Raw genomic sequence first — 8,552 nt, forward strand, 5'->3', positions numbered from 1 at the left:
AAGACCAATTACAGACCAACTGATAAGTGTGAAACGAAGGCACTTTTAGCTCTTTTCATGCTTACATCAATTTGTAAGTCTGGACATGAGGATATGGTTTCCCTCTTTTCTACTGATTCTATGGGTAGACCCATATTTAGGTCAGCTATGTCAGTGAAGCGTTTCCAAATTTTGTTACTGTGCCTCCGATTTGACGATCCTGAAACGAGAGAAACACGGAAGGAGACCAACAAAGTTTCAGCCTTTTCAGACATCTTCTCCAAATTCACGCATAATTGCCAAAAAAATATTTTCTTTAGGAGAATTTGTTTGCATCGATGAAATGCTTGTACCATTTCGTGGTAAATGCAGCTTCAAGGTTTACATGCCCATGAAACCAGCTAAATATGGTATTAAAATTCTTTGTCTAGCAGATGCCCGCATGTCGTATTTCTACAATGCCTACATTTATTGTGGTAAAGGATCTGATGGAGTAGGACTACGCAATGAGGAGAAGAAGCTTAGTATTCCAACACAATCAGTTCTTCGATTAGTGCAACCGATAGTGAACAGTAACCGAAACGTAACTGCTGACAACTGGTTTTCCTATTTAGAACTAGTGAAATAACTTGAAAACCGAGGACTAACTTATGTGGGAACTGTTAGAAGAAATAAACCAGAAATCCCCCAGGAATTCTTGCCTTCTGGTAACAGAGAAGTTGCGTCTTGTCTTTATGGCTTTAAAGAAAACGTCACGCTATTGTCATTTGTCCCCAAGAAAAAGAAAGCTGTAATTTTAGTATCCAGTATGCATCACTCGAAAGAATTGGATGAAGAGACAGGGAAACCAGAAATTATTGAGTTTTATAATAGCACTAAAGGGGGTGTGGATACGCTGGATCAAAGTGTGCCAATTATTCTTCTAATAGAAGATGTCGGCGGTGGCCTTTAGCAATATTTTTCACGTTAGTAAATATAAGTACAGTAAATAGCTGCATTCTGTACTTATGTTTTAAAAACAGCCCAAGTATTTCCAGATACAGATTTGTGAAAAAAACTAGCCATGAACCTCATCTTGAAAGGAGGTTGAAGGTTCATAATTTGAGGAGTGAGCTGAAAAAAACAATCGAGGATGTTCTGGGGAAGAAAACACCGTACAATGAAGACGAGCAACATTTAGCAAAAAGTGACAAAATGGAACGCAAAAGGAAATGTAGCCTTTGTCCTTATCAGAAGAATAGGAACACAGCATATAAGTGCGTCAAATGTGACAAACCAGTATGTCTCGAATGTTCCAGGAAAGTGTGCGTGATGTGTGTGGTTGACAGAAGCACGTAATTTTTAAACTTGCTCAGTACTTTCATGAAAACTTTTGTTCACAAAAAAGTGTCTTTCATTTCAAGTGTGTGAAAATTTCATTTTCATAAAAAAAGAAAAGTTTTTCTCAATAATAGTTATTTTTACTTACGTAGCACTTGCGTTGTGTATGTATTTTGAAATAAATTTTATAATATTAGATTATAAGAATAAATCTATATAATACTTTGCCAAGGAAACCAAAGTTTCGGCGTTCCGTGTCTGTCAGACACATACTTCCAATTATGTAATAAAAAAATCATTCTTCCTGTTAAGGGTTAACTTTTCAGATTTCGCCTGCAGGAACTGTTCAGTCGACAATCTTATGCTAGTTTAGGCAAAAGTGAAGCCCCAGATAAAGCATAGAATCAACTTTTCAGATTTCTCTCGTACAATTATCTACTTGATAGTCTTATCCCAGGTACAGAGTCAGGGAATCACGGAATCTTTTTCCTTAAGTATGTCTAAATAAAATATAAGAATTATGTCCAACAACACTAACCAATAGCATTAGGGATTATTTTCGAGTAGTAGATGTACATGACAACCTAACGATTGTAAACCGACATGTTCAGGATATCAGAACAAGCCTGGTGAATATGAGTAGGCTATATTGATCATAGAATTTTTGTTTCTTTTTCCTCAACACTTCATTTAACCTATTAAAATAAAGAGAATACATAAAATCGGGGAACCGTAATTCTGAGTCTTATTTAAAGGCACCAGGGCATCAAGCGCATACCCCTGAAAGTATGTGGGTGGAGGCGGACTTAGAGGAGGGAAGGGGGGTTAGGGGTCCCCGTCTTTACCTCAAATCACGCCCTGGGCGTGGGTGTTCCTTTCCGAATGTCTACTCATCTATTTAATCTAATCACTGTTCATCCTCATGGACTTACAAGTAAGAGAAGTACAGAGACAGAAATGATTTTGACCGTGAGGAGGATATGCTCGGGTTCCTGGGCGTCGAATGGGGAAGTCGAACTGGACCGTCATCGACCCCCTTCCCCCCCCCGGTAAATTGGCATCGTTCATTTCACGTTAAACAAAAGCAGTAAGCTTGTTACTTTCATTGTCAGTAACATAAATATAGTTAAATTAGTATTTAAACAGAATAACCAAAGTAAAAACTGCGTTGGATATGAAAAAAAAAGGTTGAAAATTCAGGAAACATGACTTGTCTTTCATATTTTACCAAAAATTATGGTTCCACAGTTTTCAGAATTCCGAAAATGTGAAAAAGTCACACAACAAAGCCTTTGTGAGTAAATTTTCCCCTTAGCTGTTTACTTGAACGAGGTGTGTAAACGTTAATAGCAAAAAATAATAACTAAGCATTTCAGTACACCAACTGCATGAAACGTAAAGAAATAATGAAAATAAGTAGAGCTATATATTCCTTCATGTGGTGGGTTTTAGTTTGAGTTTTTGTTTTAAGTTTACTTTATGCACAGATAGGTTAATGGGGGTGGACCTACTGTTTAAAGTGGGATCCGAACCACTTGTGCCTCCACCGGGCAAAGAAGCCGTGCAAGGCGAAGACTTTACCACTACGCCATCGGAGAGGCTCCACTGATCTGGTGGATCAAGTTGAAAATTCTCACCAAAGATATAATAATAAATTTATAATGAAATTGGCTTATTTTTATTAGTAGAGAACATAACCATAAGATAAAGGTAAAGTTCCCCGTGCATATAGCACCGTGCCATGAAGACGCATTTAGCGGATGTGGGGGACAGCCGCACACATTCTCGATCTCGACTACTTTGGAGGTAATGTGATTAGCACCACGATCCGGACGCTTTACCCCCCAGGCTCATTGATTCGAGCCCAGGAACAGCTTGATGCGGGGACAAGCCCGTGAAAATTCTGACCTTAGATCACCCAACTCGGGAATCGAACCCGGGTCACCCGCGTAGCAGTCAGAGGCCTTACCGACATTTTTTTTTTTTTTAGAAAATGGAATACACTTTTCACACATATCGATTTTTACAATATTTTCGGTCTTTCTCATTACGGAAAAACATAAACATCCATGTCCACGCGGGATTCGAACCCGAGACCCCTGGCGTCGTAGCGCGCTGTGCTAACCACCCTGCCACGGAGGCCGATGGTCCGACTAGACCACCGCGGCTCCTAATCATGGTCATTATTATTATTATTAATATTTCTACTATTCAAGTTTTATCAATGGCTTGACACCCCTATAGACAAATTTCTGGCGACGTTCATGCTCAGGCTCGTACTGTTCTTTCGAAGAGACGACAGGGCTGGTAAAAATCCCTCCACGACCCCCGCCCCCATTTCCCCCCTCCCCCTCACTTCCGTTCCATCGGAAACCTGAAGAATCAACTAACGAGCGCTTCCTGGAGGCTCCAGGAGCTGCGAACTGAGCCGCGGAGTGCAAACAGGCCGTCGCCGCGAACCAATTAACCCGATCGATGAGATCGTATCAGGCGTCCCGAAGAGTTCCTTCGCCTCCCTTATCAGATCGGCGGCTTTTGTTTTCATCCTGCCACCGGCAAAGAGAAAATGAATTCATCGCTTTGGCAAAGCAGGACCTCGAGATGATTCTGACGCCTCTGAATGTTAATAAGTCTTCGGTTACTTACAACTCATTTCGAAACGTAACTCAACCACAGGCAGGCACGTAGCAAGGGGGTGGGGGGGGGGCGGTCTTTGGGGGTTGAAGTCCCCGCAGAAATTCTACAAATATGTAATTTAAATAGTGTACAGTGGTAACTAATTTTACTTCCTTAGCGGGATTAAACATCTTGTATAATAAGTATACCTTGGATTTGTAGGGTCTAAAAATCCCAAAATAGGTTCTAAAAATATTAAATTAGGCTCAAGAAATCCTGAAGCATGTTCCAAAAAATTAAAATGGTTAAAATTTCTGAAAATTACAGATTAGGTAGAATCGTTGAAAACAAGTTTCAAAAGAACAGTAAGAAATCAAACAATCAAATATTAATTTCCAAATGAAATTTTCATTTGTACACATCATTTTCACTCCGTCTTTTGTCTGTGAGGATCATCTTATATGCTGAAAATGATCTTTCAACAGAAACATAGTCAGTGGTCCAAATATGATTGCTGAAACGTTATTTCGCAAGGCGTGAATGCCACAAAGAACCGAACTGACGCGAAAGTAAGCAAGACCACACGGATCGGAAGTTTGCGGTTTGGACTGTGCAGGTAACAGTGATGCCAGACGTTTTGCTTTGTTTAGAGCTTTGAAAAAGAAAACACCATGGACTTGGAGGGAGGGAAATCGACAGAGAGTATGTTTCAAACACGTTAATAGTTGAATTTTTTCGTCACCAAACATTGCAAATACCTTAGTGTGATATAAAAATCCTGTAAAACCTTGTACAAAGACCTAGAGAAAGGTTTGATTTAGGCGCACAAACCTACAATAGGTTCTAACAAGCAAAATATGTTATTTTAGGCACTATAACACGTCATCAGTTGTTGCGTTTTTAATGAAACGTTGGAGTACCTTGTTGTTTACCTGCAAAGGAAAAAAATAGTGTTGTAGTAAGTTGTAATATACTGGGAAATCATCCTCAGGGCCTTACCCCAACCTCCACACTTTTTCGCCTTCGGATGGCGGCTGCTGATAAGGGATGAGTTCGTTCAATGTTCATATTGTGAACTCACAGACAGCCAGTATCAGACAAGCAAATGAACTAACCTGCGTAAATAGGCGAACGAGATCCAAGAAGACGCATTCACAAAATTCCTAGACTTAATAAGAAACAAATCCAATATGCCAGTTTATAATGTAATCTAATGGAAAGGAATATCAAGCAGTGTGATGTCTGGAAAGTACTTGGATGAGTGACAGTCTACTCTACCGAATCAAAACATTTCAATTACTGTTAATTAAAAGTTTACCACATAAAACTCGTCATGTTCGGAGTAAATTAAATTAGGGCAATTGCTCCTACTACTTGGTCCTAAGACAATACGTGGCAATAGAAATATAACTGTACAATGTCTCAAGATTCCCATAACCAAGTAACACGACAGCCGTGCGAATAAGAGACAAAAATGAGAATTGCAACCAAGTCATGCAGATAAGGACACAATACGAAGTAGAAGGCAGGGCAACAAAGTTGTCGAAACTGCAACGAGATTTACAAATAGTCAACTTATCAACAGTCTGGCAATATCCATCGGCAACGAGTTAACAAGAGTATGAAGACGCCGAGAAAAGTACCGTCGTGGCTTTTCAATCATGGTCTCTTAACCTTTTAGAAACATTGTGAGTATGCGAGAAATAAACATTTGGTAAGGTTAAATTGCGAGTTTCGTTTATTACGATTTGAAATTATCTCAGTCTTTTGCCCAACCTGTTAGAAAAAAAGGGTAATTAACGTCTTGTTGTTCGTAGAAAAGGGCAATTCCTAGTAGAAAAGTGAAGGTATGTAACACTGTTAACGTCTTGTTGTTCCGCGACGGGAGTGAAGGTAATTTTTACTGGGAGAAAGCCGCGTAACGTAACAATCCTCATCGTCTCGATCAGCCTGAAAGACACAGAAGCTACGGAAACCGATAAATGCGTTCGGCTGTCATCGTCTAATTTCGTGTCCCAATATGCCGAACGCTGCTCGCTCGGTTCAATAGTGTTCGGCTGTCATCGTTTACTTTCGTGTTCAAATATGTTCGCGTCACTTCATGTTGCCATAGTGCCAGCCCAAACTTTCCTCCCTCGCGCAAGGGTTGCTACATAGATCTGTTACGAGTTACCCTCGCGACTATAGTGGACATAGCGATTGAAGGACATCGGCTCACTGCGCATCTTTTTAAAGCGCGAGAACTGCAACAAAGCTTTTCAACTCTTGGCAACGTTGCTACAGGACAGCTGACTGACGCTCTTCCACTTCGCAACTGGGATTCCCACCTGCTTCCGAGTAGATGATTGGCAGATACAGATAGCTCCCGAGGTCAGTCGCCAGTTGAAAATGCGTCCACAATTGTGTAGCGGTAGACAGAGTTTAAGCAATAGGGAAACACGTAAAAATATCGAACGTGAATCGCAAAACGATCGACGATTCTACATCACCATTGCTCCGTAGCATGGGCATCAACAGGGGGCTCGTACGGGTCCGTTGACCCCTCCCGGAAAAATTGGTATCGTTCATTTCAACTTAGAAAAAGGAAGAAATTTTGTTATTTTTATTACTATTAAAACAAATGAAGCTTGCACAGAGTAACAAAAGTAAAAACTGCATTAGATAAAAAAAAATGTGTGTAAAATTCAGGAACCAGGTTACATTTCCATATTCTACCATATAATCCAAATGATTCCAAAATTCCAAATAATATAATTTTATGTAAGAGATCATACAACACAACCCGAACGAGGCGTGTAAAAGCTAACAAAAAAATACAACAGCTATGAATATCAGTACAAGAAGTGTATTTGTTTCGTTTGAGTTAGTTTTTAGGATTGGACCTACACTTTAAAGTGGGATCCGAACCACTATCTGCCTCCACCGGGTATCGAATCCGGGACCCCTTGATTACAAGGCGACGATGTTACCACTATGACATCGCGAAGGTCCTTTCTTGTTTTTTTGATAAGAAGAACATTTGGTACGTACCGAACGTGAAAGTATATACAGGGTGTCTCATAAGTAATAGCGAAAACTGACACAGGTGAAAGTACATGATAATATAAGCAAGAAAGTATCGGTAAACATGGGTCTGCAAACGAACCGTATAATAATAATAAATTGGATTATTTTTACTAGGTTATAAGTTTTTATTGCACAGTAACAATTATAACCGTGGTAATAGTAATTATGATTGTTATTATTTGTACTATTCAGGGGGCCTGATCCCTTCCACAAAAATTTTCGCGACGTCCATGTTCCGCAGCCCCTTTCCAAGACCCGCACACCAACCTGGAAGACGCCTCCGCCGAACAACCGCCCTGGAAGACGACCGCCGTTCCTGATTATTCCCCGGGGACGAAACCAAATTGGACATCAACACTGACCTACGGCCACTGTCCCCCTCCCCCTCGCTCTTTCGAATTCCGGTCGTGGCCGAGTAAATTGCATTACCCGGAGAGCGGAGGAGGACAAAGGGGCCGCCGCTGAGCTCGGTTCCGGGCGCAATGGATGGTCGTAGAGAAGCGTCTTCCAGCCATTTCCTCTCGCCCAAAGTGTCCGCCTCGCATGGCTAAGAATGCCATCGGATAGACGCGCTGAAAAGTACCGCAATGGAGAACCTCTACGCAGATGGCACAACGTGGGGTTAAGTTTATGTAAGGTATCACTTTATTCCCTTGAGATAGGGCGCAAACCCATCCTCGGCTGTGCAACATGTATTAGTACAGATTACATTGTGTAGTAAACAAGGAGAAATAGTACTCTTCGTGGGGAGGGAAGATTAATGCAACATAAAGAGATACTTACGTAGAAATTTTCAGCGAAAAATGCAGATTCGAGCTCTCTGGCTTACCGTGTCATTCCTCTACCACTGAGCTACCGAGCCGACCTGGCCTCGCCTGATTTTTCGCTATCGCTGTTTTACCTGCGTGGAATCGTCTCTGCCAGTGCTACCGCAACGGGATCTCTTGCCTTTGAAACACAGTAGACCTCGACGTTGCCTGGTTCCTCCCAGCCACAGGTAACACAGCGATAGGGAAAGATCAGGCGAGGCCAGGTCGGCTCGGTAGCTCAGTGGTAGAGCAATGGCACAACCCGTATAAGTATACAGGTGAGTTTCTCGTTTGTACACGTTTGTACACGTTCGGTTGTTCTGTTGGTTATCACCCGCTTCTGACGTGTTTCTTAACCTGTTTCCCTGTTATGCTTTCCACCCCTATTTTGCCACTGGACTCGCCAAGTCAGCGCATGCGCATTTGCGTTCATGGCCTCGATTAAGGCAGTCGGACTATGCTGACAAGTGTCTACAAAAGGAGAAGATATAAACAAGCAGCCGATGTGTGTTTCCAAACAGAAATTTGGACCCGTTTGCTCCTATCGTTTCGCATTGAAAATGTATGGGAAAGGGATAACTTTTGTTTCAGTGACAGCAGTTATCAAGCAAAATAGTGAGGTGTATCACACATCAGTGTAAAAATTAGAGTCTGGTGAATACATAGATATTTTACTAATTCCTTACAGATGAGAGGTTAATTAAAAATTAACCTAACAAAGTCGGGCATTTTTTAAGGAAACGCATGAAAAATTAAAGCCCT

This window comes from Lepisma saccharinum, chromosome 7 (genome assembly GCF_977018435.1).
Source record: "Lepisma saccharinum chromosome 7, izLepSacc3.1, whole genome shotgun sequence".
NCBI classification, from domain to species: domain Eukaryota; kingdom Metazoa; phylum Arthropoda; class Insecta; order Zygentoma; family Lepismatidae; genus Lepisma; species Lepisma saccharinum.